We start from the raw sequence: 17091 nt of genomic DNA on the forward strand, positions 1-17091 counted from the left end.
CAGGGATATGTTCTATGTGCAAGATAACAAAATTAACCAAGTGAGTTGTATTCTTGACATGAAAAATAGGGTGACAGTCTCAGATGTGTCCACTACTAACACAAACCATATACCCACCTTGATAATCCTGTGCTATTCATTCTATCTTTTCCAATGATTTTTTTTCCTTCATATTTGTTCAGTAAGTATCATAAGGGAAGTTGTGTTGTTATTTTTCACAGATGCATGCATCTGGCTAAAAATACATGTTCATATATTTAATTATTAAATGATTGATAAACATGTGATTAATACTGCTATGGTAGGCAGAATCATAAGCCCAACAAAGTTGTACATGTCCTAATCCCTGGAAAAATGACTATGTTAAGCTACATGGCAAACGAAAATTAAAGTATCAGATGAAAATAAAATTGTTAATAAACTGACCTTAAAGTAGAGGTAGCCCTGGATTATCCAGATGGGACCAACAACAACAACAACAGCAAAATGCTTTATTTAGTGAGAACAAGTAAGACAGAAGAGTCAGACATAAAGCTATGACAAGAAGGAAAATGGTTGTAATGAAAATAAGCCCTGGATTGAAAGGTGGAGAATGGGAACAAAAAGCCCAGGAATGAGGTCAGCCTCTAGGTATTACCAAAAAAAAAAAAAAGAATTTCTAGGGACTTTCATTCCCTAGAGAGCTATATAGGCCTGAAGACCCCTCAGGGTCAAGTTAGCCATCTCAGATTTTGAACCATAGAACTGGAAGATAATAAATTTTCATTGTTTTAAACTTCAAAGTTTTGTGATAATTATTTTTGCTAATACAAACCAAACATAACTAATTTTGAAAGCTTTACAATTTCCCAATTTTTTCTTTTTTGGGGGTACTGGGGATTAAACTCAGGGACACTTAACCTCTGAGCCACACCCCCAGCCCTATTTTGTATTTTATTTAGAGACAGGATCTCACTGAGTTACTTAGCACCTCCATGTTGCTGAGGCTGTCTTTGAACTGGAAATCCTCCTGCCTCAACTTCTAGAGCTGCTGGGATTACAGGTGTGTGCCTCCATGCCTGGCACAATTGTCCTATTTATTTAAGGAATAAAATAGCATATTCCCACTTAAAAGTAGACTTTTATGGTGGGATACTATGACATGAAATGCTTTTTGATTACCAAAGGTTCTCACGAGAATAGAAGACACTTAATTCAGAGATGAATTTGTTGACTACATGATAAAATTATCTGATGCTCAAGATATTTGACATCAACTTGGCAGTATTTAATTAATCACAGACTACTTGGAATGAAACTAAATAAAAAGTTGTTGTATAATAACTTATTGATTTTTATGTTAATAAACATAGTTCAAATATATTGTGCATAGTTTGACGTGAACCTCAAAAATGAAATCATCCAATTACTCTAGAGATAATTTTGTACCCCTGGAAAGGCTGGATTTCAGTGAAGCCTATATCTTCTATTTAGCATTGACCAAAGAGGCTTATAATGAATAGCCATAGTAACTGAATATCTTTTCTCAGTGCATTGATAAAAGAAAACTACCCAGATCTAAGAATTATTCAACCATATGGTGAATTAATATCTCCTTAATCCAAAACTTTATTTCAAATTGACTTACCTATGGAGTGTCAATTTTAAGGATCAGGTGGACCAGCGTTAATTCATACCTAATAGACTATACACTCTAAACTTCATGTTTTTTTTTTCTCCTGTTTTTCAGTGTACAGTTGAAATATACATATTCAGCAATAACAGAAATATCAGTTTCCCCTCATGTAAGAAATATTATAATGGGAAATTCAAATTCCAGTCCCTAGAGCTTGGCTACTAAAATGGAAATAAATATAACACTACTCAGGGTATTTCAGGTATTAACCGCACTACAAAAGTCTTCAAAGATGTATGAGTAATTCTACTTTCTCTTGGACACTGACATAAAAATATGGGTTCATACTGAATAGCTATGGATAATCGTACACTGGACCAAATGTAATATTCTTGTTGTAGTAAGTAAATATAGAGCTCAGTGCCTGTTTTCAACATATTATTCTGACAGATGCTGCATATTTAAACACCAATACAAATAAGCATCACTACCAGTTAGCTCTAAGGTTTCAATAGATTTGGGGATGTTTATAGCAGATTGTTATAGTTATTCAATCTTGTTCCAAACCCAGGTGGGAGAGTCATGGCAGTGGCTCCTAGGATGTTTTAAACATTGCAATGCTCTCTTTAAGAAGAAAAATTCCCTTTTGAAAAGAAACTCCAGTCATCCTCTTTGGCATGGATAGAGAATGAAAGCCTTATCTAAGATACTAGTTTATAAAGACCTGTGATGCCCTTCACTAATTTCCTCTATTCACATACCTGGGTATGCTTATCAAAAGTTCAATGTCAACTATAAGTGACATCTTTGGACACATATTTAGGCATATCCTGAAGACCAATATAAGTTGCAGAAGCATGACATTCCTCTTCCCAGTTTTCCTCTTTTTGCTGTACTGTGCTGTACTACCACCCTTTACTCAAAGTGCATGTAGAGTCTCATAGTATTTTGTTTTATTATGAGTTACATGAGGAAAATACATGTGGATTCTAAAGGCCTCTGAACATCTAGTTATTGCTTTCAGAATTAGAATGCTTGAACATAATAGTCTCAAACAGGGGAAACGTTCCCCAAATGATCACATTCACATCTAGCTTTAGTAACAAGAATGAAGAAAATTAGGGAGTATAATTGTAGGAAGTAAGGAACATCAATTGCCAAGTAATTTTCTTATAAAAATGCGTGATAATATTTAGAAATAAGATGGGATGATCTTCTTCCTTTTTCAAGAATTGTCCACTGTGACTCGTCCTGCAGTTCTAGAAAGAAAATTAATTATGTTACATGTTTAGAAATCCTTGTGTTTGCATTCATTCTCTGGCCACAGAACTTGTCACACTTTTAAAAGATTGCCTGGTGGACCCAGAAGCAGCCACCATAATGCATGTCCAAATATATAATTGCACATAAGGAGAAAAATTAAAACATCTACTTCACAAAATATAAACAAAACATGTAAATGTTATTAAACATGTGAAAACTGTTTGTTTTCATAAGTAATCTAGAAAATCCAAATTAAATCTTAGAAGTGTAAACTTTCTAAAAGTTGGAAGAATGTGGAGTATAATATCCAGCTTCCAAGATGACCCCCAGTAATCTTTACTTCCTGATATTAACACACTTATAGGGTGCACTTCTAATTGAATGAGGGAGGCCTGCGTGACTAATATATACAACAGAAATTTGGGGGGAGGTCATTTTTAGACTAGATTATACAACTCATTGCAGTTTCCACCTTGCTGTCAGGTTGTTCAATCTGGAGTAAGCCAGCCACCATTCCTTTCACAAGGACACGAAAGAAGTCCCCATGGACCAGAATTGAGCCACATAACTAGCAGTCAGCACTAACTGCTCTTTCATTGGCAAATGATACTACCTTCTGTTCCCACCTTTCATCTGTCATATGAGGGAACCACCTTTGAAGTGGATTTTCTAACTTGTAGCAAAATTTCAAGGTTACAGTTGCAGATGATGTTCAATTTTTGTAATCTGATGGTAAATTGAACTGCTCCTTTATTCCTGACATACAGAAATGTAAGAGCTGATAAATCTATTGTTTTAAGTCATCAATTTTTACAGCAATTTACATGCAACAATAAATAAGCAATAAAAGGTGAAACTCCTACTTTCATATATCTGCTTTAAAAAGTACAAATTGGTGAAGACACTTCATATCGAAAAATAGCTGAGCGTTTTTAAAGTTGAAACTATGCATAGCACGTTGATTTACAAATCTGCTCATTCTCAGCTTAATGGGGCAAAAATATTCCACAGCATCTTTGGTCAAATTGAATATAACCCAAATGACTAATAATAAAAGAGCAATTTACAAACAAAAATGCAGTGTTATTGTATGATGGAATAGTAGATAGCAATGAAAATAAAGTCCAAAACTGGGTATGGTGATATATGCTGGTAATCCCAGCTACTGGGAAGTATAATTACAATTTTAGGGTTACCCTGAGCAATTTAGTGAGACGCTGTCTCAAAATTTTAAAATTAAAAAAAAACAGAGTTGGGTATTTTCCTCAGTGGAAAAGCACCAACTGAGTTCAATCCTCAGTGCTTAATAAAAATGAAAGAAAGAAAAAGGAAAGAAATAAGTTATTGAAATAAGTTCTGCAGACCTAAGCAAGGTACAATATGAAAATGTTTTATATAAATATCAGAAACAAGAATAATTGACTATATTTCTTAAAGATGTATACATAAGTATCAAAAAGTAAAGCAAGGAAATGATAAGTTGAGGATTAAAATAACAATCATAATTGATACATGACTCTTTTCCAGAGAATTTCTCAAGAGGACAAAGGAATTAAGTGTAAGGTGCATGTTGAAGGTAGAGGCTGTTTCTGGTATTGTGGCAATGTTTTGTCTACTGACTTGATTTGTGGTTTCATAGTTATAATGGTGTTCACTTTATGCTTGTTTATTAAACTTTATTACATATTGGGGGCACTTTTTTGCGTTATATAGTCATGTATTAGTTAAGGCTGGAATATATCCTGAAAAAAGCCTTGTTAGCTGAATTTTTCATCTGTGAACATTGTAGAGCATACTTACACAAACCTACATGGTGCAAATCCATTGTCTGACTTGGCCTCTTGATGCAATCAGATATGCAGGAGGCATAAATATTATGTGAACCTGTTGCTGTGTAAGATAGTATACTCTATTACAGTTAATTTATTTTTCAATGAGTCATAGTACACTCTAAAATAATTAGGAGAAATATAGTAAACAGATAAACCAGTTAATAGATCTCTATCATTTTAAAAAATGTTATGTACTGTACATAACTGAATGGACTGTGCTTTTATAGGACTAGGAATACCCTTGTTTGAACTAGCATTACCTCAATCATGTGAGTAATGAATGGTCACATATATTGTAATCACTGATTAAAATGTCATTCTGCACCTCATGACTGTATTTTACAGTATATATTTGTTTAATAGAAACTATTTACACTTTCTGTATACAAGGAAATGTTGTGAAAACTTTATAAATATTAGCACTTAATTGCCATACCATTAATTTTACTATGAAAAGTCCTTTTGTTTGCCCCAGCTTATAGATTACAAGACACAGAGAACATAAGTGAGTTATGAATGGTCACATAACCTGTAAGGGACAGAGTAGAGTCAAACTCAGACAGTCTTTCTCTAGAGCCTCTGTTCTTAAGAATTAGATTTGTTTGTTTGTTTTGATTGTTTTCTTTTTTTTTTAATTTCTCTTGGTTGTTTGGTTTTTGGTGATTAGTTTGGTTCTGTTCAAACACATAAGAAAGGAGAGGTATATTCTTATTTTGCATGAAAACTACTGTCATTGCATCCACCTATACTTCAATGACAAAATGAGAGGTTTAGCCAAAATAACTAATTTCAAAATCCCCAAAAGCTAAAGGATATAAGCAATCTCCTAAGATGGAGAGATGTAAATGAATAGAAGCACACAGTTTAAGAGCAGGATTACCTTGACCTGTTTTCACATATGAGGTCTATTACATTAGTGCTTGAACAAAATCCAAAGAAGCTTTAAAATCTTAGAAAATGCAGGCACTCTGGAAAGTTCCTCCTGGGTCTCACACATGATGACATAAGTCTCTATTTTGATGTGTACCAAACATCTTTTTTAAAACATCCAGCACATTGATTTATCACTGATCACCTTCAGACTAGGATGATTTCTTGTATAATTGTTACTTTAATGCCCAAAGGTACATCTAGATATGGACCTTGCTCCTTAAATCTGTAGGTGAATACCTTTAAAAGGGCAAAATTTTCATAGAACAGATTGGCTTGATCTTTATGCTGCAATGCAATTAAGTGTAGAATGTCAGTGTTTCTCAAAAAAAAAGAGAAAGAAAAAAAAGTGTAGACTTTTTGAAAGCCACAAAAAATAATAACAGATAAAGGAATGCAAATATAAATTGAGCTTTCTTGGTTTGAGGAAACAAAGCCATTTTGTTTAGAAATAACCTTTTAATTCAAGAACAATTCAGGAAAAATTATGACATGGGAGAACAACATGGATACAAGGAAGTGCACTGTGGGCATTGTGTTTCATATGAACTTAATTATAAAATCAATAAAAAATACTCAATGCCTATCACCAACAACCAAGAACAAACCAATGAAAGAGGATTCAATTGAAAGATCTGACAACTTAGAAAAAAATATATATCTACATTCTAGTTAAAATGGAAAAATAGTATTTAAATGAATTAATTTTTATGGTTTAAAAATGAAAAGAAATATAGAATCAAGGTGTCTTCCAAGAATTGGTAGTCAAAAAAATATTAATGAATATTACAACTTTTACAAACCCTTCTCATTGCCATATTCAAACAGTTATTTCTCCTGCTGAAATTCTTCTGATCCAACTTGAGATCAGTGTGAGAGACTAAAGGGAAGGAAAGTAACTAATAAAAAAATTTAAATGAAATAATAAAATAAGAAGTGATTTAGTTATTTTTGCCACATATCTGCTTTGTGCATAAATGAGGACTCTTCCAATTTTAGGACAGGTTATTCTTGCAGAAAACAATTCCAAGAGTTCATATGGCAGAAAGTGACCTCACAATCTCTCTTTATTGTAAATAAACATGATGACTAGTTTGTATTTGTGTACCCACCACCAACCCATCCAGTAGGACCCACAGATTTATAAGAACAATAAAAATAGAATTCCAGGTGGCTTCGACAAATTGGGGGGAAAGCTGGTACCACCATATGACATTCTAATAAATACTCTAATTTTGGAAAATGGGTCTAATTGATAGATGTCGCCCAGAACTCATACAGATATTGGCATATCTAATCTTCCCTTGAAATAATTTGAGGTTATTTATTTCTATAAATTAGTACATTATAAATAGAAATAATTCACTATATTGACAGCAGTATATAATATTTGAACTCAGTAACAACTTTTTAATGATTACAGAAATTTTCATTAAATACATTGAATTTCACTTTTCAGAAATATATCTCCAAGGAAAAGATGACTTAGAATATTGCTATTGCATAAATCTATGTGAAGGTATTATGAATTTATAAACTGATGAGTCTCTAAATCAATGTGGCGTATGGTTACTCTAGCTAAATTAATTCTGCAAAGTACTAAAGGAATAGACTTTAACATCAGATTATTTGCAAATGGAGTACAGTGAATTTCTGAGTTTTCTAAATAACAATAATTGAAAAGCCAGAATCTTAGACTTAATCATCTGTTATCAACTTGTTAAAATATCTATACAAATTACCATTTTATAAAAGTTTGAATCAAGCAACTTTTATTTAATAGGGGAAAAATCTTTTTGTTTTAAGATACACATGCATAACCACATTTTTATGAAGGATATTATAATCAAAGAATAGATTGCAGAATTTGTAATTGATTTACAATGTTTCTTCATTTTAATGATGTTTCTTCTATACCTAAATAATCCAGGAACTTGACTTTAAGTGCTAAATAGAATATTTGGACAAATTAAGCATTGCTCATTTTAGTATCTGCTATATTCCTTCATCAGGGTTTTAACTTAGTGCATATTAATAATACAGAAAGAGAAATTTTACAGTGGCAAATTCTTACATGTATATAACACACTCTAATCATTTCCTACCCCCATTAACATCCTTGGCCTATGGTCTACCCTCCCTGATCACTTCTTGTTCTGTACTAGTCTGTTTGCTATTTATCTGTTGTCTTTCTTTCCCTATAGATCCCACATATGAGAGAACACATGTGAAATTTGTTTTTCTGAATCTGGCTTGTTTTGCTTACCATGATGCTCTCCAGTTCCAACCATTTTCCTACAAATGATATAATTTTATTCGCCCAAGTGGCTGAATAATATTTTGTTGTATGTACATAGCAAATTTTCTTTATCCATGTATCCACTGATTAGCACATAGGCTGATTCCGTAACTTGTCCATTTTCAACTGTTCTACAATAAACATGGATATGCAGACATTTTTATGGTATGTTAATCTTTTTAAATCTTTTTGAAATATACCAAAGAGTATATAGCCAAAACACATGACAGATTTATTTTTAGATTTTTTCAGGAACATCCACACTGCTTTCCTTACTCATATAAATATTCTTGTTTTCCCTCATCTTCACCAGCATTTATTATTTTTTTTGTGTGTTCTTGATGATAGCCATTCTGACTGGGGTGAGAGGAAATCTCAGGGTAGTTTTGATTTGCATTTTCCTGATGGCTAGAGATATTGAATATTTTTATATAATTATTGGCCTTTTGTACTTCTTTACAGAGTGTCTCTTCAGTTCATTTGCTCATTTATAAGTAAATTGGAATTGTTTATTGGGACAAATTTTTTTTCTTTTCAGTTCTGTACATATGCTGGATATTAATCTTTGTTGAAGGAATCGCTGAAAACGATTTTTTCCCTATTCTGTAGACTTGTTTCTCACTGAGAAAGTGAATGAAGCCTTTTGATTTAGTCCAATTTGTTGACTCTTGCTATTATTTCCTGAGCTACCTAAAGTCCGATTCAGGAAGTCAAGGCCTTTATCTATACCTTGAAATGTTTCCCCTATTTTTTTTCTCTAGTTGTTTCAAAGCTTCATATCTTATATTTAGGTCTTTGATCTCTTTTTAAGTTGATTTATGTATAGGTTGAGAGAGAATGATCTAGTTTCAATCTTCTATATATGGATATACAGTTTTCTTAGCACCATTTTTCTTAGCACCATTTTTCTCCCCAATGTAAGAATTATAGGAGTCTTAGGTATTTCTTTATGGGCCATAGACCAGAGAAATGAAATTGGTTGGACATGCTGTGTGCAATCTTCTTGCATGAGCACTAGTGAATGAGTGTAATAATTGTTGCTCTGATACAGAAAATCACGAGTTGATTAATAACAGTTATAGGAAAGTAAACCAAGTATTTAATGAGTGTTATCATTAAATTCAATGTCTTTAAAGTCTTTCTTCTTCAGAACACTGGTGTGTTCTCATTTCCTCATGAAATTCAAGGGATATAAAAAAGCTCACCATTTATCCCAAGAATAATCACTTGAGAATGAATGTATCGGAAAAATTCTGAAAATAATATACAAAAGCACATATGAAGTTTCTATTTTATTTTTCTTTTGTTTATTATTGTCTTAACAAAAACACATCATGCATTCATCCAGGTAGCTATTCACTAAAAACAATGTTGGTCATTCTTCTATTTCCTCTATTTTCCCACATACTGAAGTAATATATTTTGTTGAGTACTCTTCCTACTTTCATGAAGTTTGTAAACTAGTAAGAGAAGCCAGCATCTAACCTATAAACAGATATTCACTGAGTGTTATGGTGGCCATTATCTGAGTGTTCAGGGAAGGCCTGTCTAGGGAAGTAATATTAATGGTGACTTCTGAAAGATCACTAGGCAATGGCCAGGAAAACAAGGAATCCTGTAGGACAGGGAAAACTTCTAGACTGAAACTGCACCTTCAGGAAATATTCTCAGATGGAATAAGTTATGACATTTTAAAAATGGAAAGGTGGCCCATGTGACTTGGAAGACTGAGTAAAAAATAACAGATGTCACAGCTAAGTCTAACGAGATGAATAGAGGGTCATGTGTGCAAAGACTAATTAAAATACCCAACATTTTTCTGCTTAGTATGGTAAAGAAACCAATACAAGTCTTGAAATAAGTCGTGATGTATCCCAAATTGGACATCAATCAGAGGATGACAGGTGGGTTTTGGGGAATTTAAAGACTTGAGTAGCTGTTCCACATTATCTCTACACTCATTCCTACCTTTCTCCTCCTAGATTGCCTTTATACCAGCCATAGTGACCTGCAGAAATTTCTTTAAAATTTTTCTAGTGCTTTTCTAACTCAGGACGTTTGCATTGACTTTTAACCCTTATTTCATCTGTGAAATACTAACCTCCACACATCTATTGCTTAACTTTGTTTACCTGCTGTCTCTTTCTCTGTATCAGTTAAGAACATGCTAATCATTTCTATGTTGAATATGTTGAAAATGCTAATCATTTCTATATCTGCCCCATCCCACAGCCATATCCCAGCACAGAGACATTATGCCTGGTACACAGTCCATGCTCAATAAATAATTTCTTTGTAAAGGAATGAATCAATGACTTAGTAAATGAATATAATAATTTTATAAACACTGGGAGTTCAATGATGAACAAGGTAGTTAATGAAATCAAGACTTCTATTTTATTATTTTATCTGAATTGGTAACTCAATTACTACAAACTATGTACAGTATACTCAAAAGTCTCTCATAACCAAATGGCCCCCAACAAACTCTAATTCTAGAATTTAAAAATTTGAATAGGTGGTTTCAGTCACTTATTCAGTCAATATTCATTTACTGAATTATTATATGCTTAAAATCCATACACCACAAATATCTTTGTGATTTCAACTGCTGTTGTAAATGCTCTAAGGTGGTAAAATATTCATGTAAAACATTTTAGTAATGTATGATATGAGTAAAAGAAATATATTTTAAAAACTCTATGCTACAATAGAGAAGCAAAATAACATATTTCTTCAGAAGAAATTAGGGGAATCCCAAAAAGGAATGACCTTCAAAGTGAGGCATAATGGATTGATAAGAATTTACTAACACACAAAATGAGAAAACCAGTCAGGTTGGGAAAGAAAATTTTACAGTTACAAAATTATAAACAGGGAGAATTAGTTCTACTAGAGAGAATTATTTTTTAAATGTTTTATTTATTAATAAGTTCTGTTGAAGGAATTAAGTCTTCAAAAGAGAAGTCAGAGTCAGATAATAAAGGACTCTATGAGTTAAAAAATATTTCCAATTAGGTATTACCACAATATTGCAATTGGTGCTCTACCATGGATAGTTTTACATTTTAAGAAAATAAACATGGCAACATACTGATTTGGGGTTAACAGATCTAAGAAGCTAAAATTTATGTTTGATCTGTGAGGGAGGAAAGAAATATATTGCAAAAATAATTAAGTAATTAGGTGATATGATAGGAAAAGGGGAAAATGTTAAAGGATCTAGCTTTAGCCCTGTGACCAGGAAGTAGTGTCTAATAGACCTGAGAATCCAGACTGAGGGATCAGTTCAACAACAACAAAAAAAGAGTTCTTGCTTGCCTGGGTGGGGGTGGTGTTGGTAATTTTGTCAAACTTATAGGACTATTAAGTGTCAGTATACTGGGAATATAAAACTTGAAGAAAAGGTGAACAACATATAGATTTTAAAATAATTAACGTGTCTGCATGTATGACATCAAGAGAAAGCTTATTGTCAAAAAGAGGTGAACCAAATCTGAAATCCCTAGGAACATCAAAACCACTGTGGAAAAAAAGCGAACAAAAGAGAGGAAAGAGCCAGCTTTCTTCACAAGAATGAAAACTTGGAGGCAATTAAGATGCTTTACCAGTAAGTGAATAGATAAAATTGGCTGGCGTATTCACACAATGTGATATTATTCAGAGAGACAAATAAATGAGCTAGCAGATCATGACGAGTTCATGGAAAAAACTTAAATGGTTATTAGTAAGTGAAAGAAGCCAATCTGAAGAGGCTGCATATTGTATTCCCAAGTATTCGATGTCATGGAAGAAGCAAAACTATGAAGATGGTAGAAGATGAGTCATTGCCAGAGTGAGTGAAGGGCACAGGAGAATTTTAAGTCAGTGAAAATATTCTGGATAATTCTGCTATTGTAGATACATGTCATTATACATTTATGAAAATATATAGACCATATAACATAAATAATAACACTGAAGATAACTATGGTTTTTTATTTAATTATAGTGAATCAAAAATGTCCTATGAATTTATTTATTTATTTATTTATTTTTTATAACTAAATATATATATATTTTTTATTTTATTTTATTTTTTTTTAAATTTTTTATTGTTGGCTGTTCAAAACATTACATAGTTCTTGATATATCATATTTCACAATTTGATTCAAGTGGGTTATGAGCTCCCATTTTTACCCCATATACAGATTGCAGAATCACATCAGTTACACATCCATTGACTTACATATTGCCATACTAGTGTCTGTTGTATTCTGCTGCCTTTCCTATCCTCTACTATCCCCCCTCCCCTCCCCTCCCCTCCCCTCCCCTCTTCTCTCTCTGCCCCCTCTACTGACATTCGTTTGTCCCCCTTATATTATTTTTCCCCTTCCCCTCACTTCCTCTTGTATGTACTTTTGTATAACTCTGAGGGTCTCCTTCCATTTCCATGCATTTTCCCTTCTCTCTCCCTTTCCCTCCCACCTCTCATCCCTGTTTAATGTTAATCTTCTTCTCATGCTCTTCGACCCTACTCTGTTCTTAGTTACTCTCTTTATATCAAAGAAGACATGTGGCATTTGTTTTTTAGGGATTGGCTAGCTTCACTTAGCATAATCTGCTCTAATGCCATCCATTTCCCTGTAAATTCTATGATTTTGTCATTTTTTAATGCAGAGTAATACTCCATTGTGTATAAATGCCACATTTTTTTTTATCCATTCATCCATTGAAGGGCATCTAGGTTGGTTCCACAGTCTAGCTATTGTGAATTGTGCTGCTATGAACATCGATGTAGCAGTGTCCCTGTAGCATGCTCTTTTTAGGTCTTTAGGGAATAGACCGAGAAGGGGAATAGCTGGGTCAAATGGTGGCTCCATTCCCAGCTTTCCAAGAAATCTCCATACTGCTTTTCAAATTGGCTGCACCAATTTGCAGTCCCACCAGCAATGTACAATGGGCCTGCTCTGTGCGTGGTCACAGTTCCCAGTCCTATGAATTTAAACATATGTACACACTAATGCAAGATGTTAATAGAAAGGCAAACTGAGGGAAGCAAGATATCAACGGGGTACTCTGTAATTTATTCTCAATTTTTATATAAACTTATAACTGCACTAAAATGATGTTTACTAATTTAAAAAATGAAAGGTACAAAATGAATTTTCAGAATAAATTGAAGGATAAAAAGAAAATAAAAAGAGCTGGGAATGAAACATAAAAGAAACACCAAATGAATGCTGGAAAAGCAAATTCACATGGAAATCAAATGCTTTCTATCAAGTAAGATGAAAACTGAAGTGAGTGAATTCTATTTTCTATTATGACATTGTTGGTAATCCCAACAAAAACAAATTCTGCAAGGAAAGTATTAAAAACTGTAGTTCTGTTGTTAGGGGCTGTATTAGAGATGAAGAGTTAGAACCAGTACATGGAGATGGAGTTATTTGCTATAATTTCATATTTATTTGAAGTTCTACCTTGGAGACAGGATAGTCTCATTGAATGTTCACTCCTTGTAGGATGAAGCACTCCATGTATTAAAGAACGCTGTGTCTGTTTTATATATGTTTGGATTTTATTTCCTTTCAATTTTTTGTATGATAGTGAAACAGTGCTAAATTTTATTAAATGAGTGAAAAGATCAACATATTTTAAGTCCTTTTCATATGTTGGCTCAGAATAGTACTTTCTTTAAATCCTAGACTGGTCGCACAACCTGTAATTCCAGCTATTCGAGAGGCTGAGCCAGGAGGATTGAATTTCAAAGCCAGCCTCAGTAATTTAGTGAGCAACTTAGTGAGACGCTGTATCAAAATGAAAAATAAAAAAGGGCATGGACGCTGTGGCACAGGACGGTAAGTCCCTGTAGTTCAGGAGGCTGAGGCAGAAGGATCTTGAGTTCAAAGCCAGCCTCAGTAAGAGCGAAGAGCTAAGCAACACAGTGAGACCCTGTCTCTAAATAAAATACAAAATAGGGCTGGGGATGTGGCTCAGTGGTTGAGTGCCCCTGAGTTCAATCCCTGTTACCAAAATAAAATAAAATGCCAGACCAATTCAAATGCCTTAGGAAATAAAGAATTAAGAATAAACATTGAAATGGTAAGCAATGGCAATAATGTTTTCTTGGTCTTATCAGGGAAAGCCAGACCTTAATATGTGTCATGAGAGAATAAATGGAAAATCTCTCAAGATTCCAAATAATTATTTACAATTTTGGGCATTTGAGGGGAGTAATTTCTACAGTTCCTAGGCACTGCAAACCCAAGCCAGTGTGAGACCAGGCTTGGCACTGTCACATGTTTTGGCTGAAGGGGAACTTTTCTGTTCAGAGAGAGCAGCAGTTCTTGGAGGGACCTGATTTACTTCTCTCACAGTTGGGGCTACAGAGGTGAGTAACTGCCGTGCATCTCTCATGGTGTCATCTACCCCCATGAGCTGATTCCATAGCCTGATGCCATCTTTGCCTTTGAGATGGACTTATGTATCCATGCTATGATCCATTTCATAATGAACCTATAGTTTACCCTCTAGACAAAAGTTAGGATTAACTTTAAGTCTCACTACAAACCATGATCAGAGAGCTGGCAGGTTGGTAGTGTTTCCTCTGCTTTCCACTCTACCAATTTTGTTTATTATTTATTTATTGCCTTATTTATTTGCTATTCTAGGGATTGAACTCAGAACCTGATGCATGAGAGACATATGATCTATCACTGAGCTATACTCCCAGTCCATTAACAGTTTTTAAATAATTTTGGTATCGTTTACATCATCGGTATCTGCATTTAAAAATTTTTGTAAAGAAAATATTTGCTGTGCTCGCTTCGGCAGCACATATACTAAAAAATTGGAATGATACAGAGAAGATTAGCATGGCCCCTGCGCAAGGATGACACGCAAATTTGTGAAGCGTTCCATATTTTTAACAGTAACTCAGCAGTCAAACAGAACAAGAAGTAACATGAGCAGCATAAAAAAGCAAGGAAGAAAAGGAGTACAAACAATGAAGGACAGCCTAAATATTCAAGAGGACCTAGAGTCAGCAGAAAAATGGTCATATAAAGAACTCAAGTAATACCTTAGACAGATGGAATGGAACCTTAAAGAAGATACGAGACAGCAAATCCAAACAGTGAAAGAACACTTTGAAAATGAATTACATAGACAGATAAAAGAAGAAGTTAAGCATCTTTATCAGGAGATTCAGATTATTAAAAAAAACCAAACAATAATTCTAGAAATGAAGGAAACGATAAACCAAATTAAAAACTCAATTGAGAGTATCACTAACAGAGTGGAGCAAGTAGAAGCCAGAACATCAGATAATGAAGACAAAATATATCATCTTGAAAAGAGCCTAGCCAAATCAGAAAGGCTGGTTAAAAACCACGAGAAAAACATCCAAGAGATATGGGATAACATAAAGAAACCAAACCTACGAGTCATCGGGATAGAAGAAGGTACAGAGATTCAAACCAAGGGAATGAGTAACCTGCTGAAAGAAATAATTACAGAAAACTTTCCAGAAATAAAAAAGGAAACGGATATACAAATTGTAGATGCATACAGGACACCGAGCACACAAAATCACAGTAGACCAACGCCAAGACACATTGTTATGAAGATATCCAATATACAGAACAAAGAGAAAATACTAAAAGCTACAAGAGAAAGGAGGCAGATTACATTCAGGGGTAAACCAATAAGGTTAACAACGGATTTTTCATCACAGACGCTGAAAGCGAGAAGATCTTGGAACAACGTATTTCAAACACTGAAAGACAATGGATGCCAATCAAGAATTCTGTATCCAGCAAAATTAAGCTTCAGGTATGATAACGAAATAAAAATCTTTCATGATAAACAAAAGCTAAAAGAATTTGCAGCCAGAAAACCAGCATTGCAAAGCATCTTGAGCAAAACACTACACGAGGAAGAAATGAAAAACAATAACCAAAACCATCAGTGGGAAGTGCATCTATAAAGACAGAGGGCGGGGGGAAAGCTAACCATGGAGAAACAAACTAAATTAAAAAAAAAAAGAAGATAAATAATCAAATATGGCTGGAAGTACAAACCATATATCAATAGTAACTCTAAATGTTAATGGCTTAAACTCTCCAATAAAGAGACACAGGCTGGTAACATGGATTAAAAAAACAAATCCAACAATATGCTGCCTCCAGGAGACACATCTGATTGGAAAAGACATACACAGCCTGAAGGTGAAAGGTTGGGAAAAAATATACCACGCACACGGTCCTCGTAAGCAAGCAGGGGTGGCCATCCTCATATAGCATAAAATTGACTTCAAGACTAAATTAATCAAAAGGGATAAGGAAGGACATTATATACTGTAAAAAGGAACCATTCACCAACAAGACATAACAATTATCAATATTTATGCACCAAATAATGGTGCTGCGACGTTCATAAAACAAATTCTCCTCAAGTTCAAGAATCAAATAGACCACAACACAATAATTATGGGTGACTTCAACACACCTCTCTCACAATTGGACAGATCCTCCAAACAAAAGCTGAATAAAGAAACTATAGAACTCAATATCAGAATCAACAACCTAGACTTAACTGACATATATAGAATATATCAACCATCATCAAGTGGATATACTTTTTTCTCAGCAGCACATGGATCCTCCTCAAAAATAGACCATATATTATGCCATAGGGCAACCCTCAGTAAATATACAGGGGTGGAGATAATACCATGCGTTTTATCTGATCATAATGGAATGAAACTGGAAATCAATGATAAAAGAAGGAAGGAAAAATCCTACATCACATGGAAAATGAACAATATGTTACTGAATGATCAATGGGTTACAGAAGACATAAAGGAGGAAATCAAAAAATTCTGAGAGATAAATGAAAATACAGACACAACATATCGGAATCTATGGGACACAATGAAAGCAGTTTTAAGAGGGAAATTCATTGCTTGGAGGTCATTCCTCAAAAAAAGGAAAAACCAACAAATAAATGAGCTCACACTGCATGTCAAAGCCCTAGAAAAGGAAGAGCAAAACAACAGCAAATGTAGCAGAAGGCAAGAAATAATTAAAATCAGAGCGGAAATTAACGAAATTGAAACAAAAGAAACTATTGAAAAAATTAACAAAACTAAAAGTTGGTTCTTTGAAAA

At 33.8% G+C, this 17091-nt stretch overlaps 1 non-coding gene across 1 annotated transcript; it reads left to right on the plus strand.

The window, feature by feature from the left end:
- Positions 1-14740: 14740 nt before the first annotated feature.
- On the plus strand, positions 14741-14849 carry LOC124081395 (U6 spliceosomal RNA). Its single transcript, XR_006848031.1, has one exon. It is a non-coding gene; the product is annotated as a U6 spliceosomal RNA (small nuclear RNA).
- Positions 14850-17091: the final 2242 nt, after the last annotated feature.

The sequence above is a fragment of the Marmota monax genome, unplaced genomic scaffold (genome assembly GCF_021218885.2).
Source record: "Marmota monax isolate L192 unplaced genomic scaffold, Marmota_monax_Labrador192_F-V1.1 WCK01_AAM20220418_F8-fsc00184, whole genome shotgun sequence".
Taxonomy (NCBI): Eukaryota; Metazoa; Chordata; class Mammalia; order Rodentia; family Sciuridae; genus Marmota; species Marmota monax.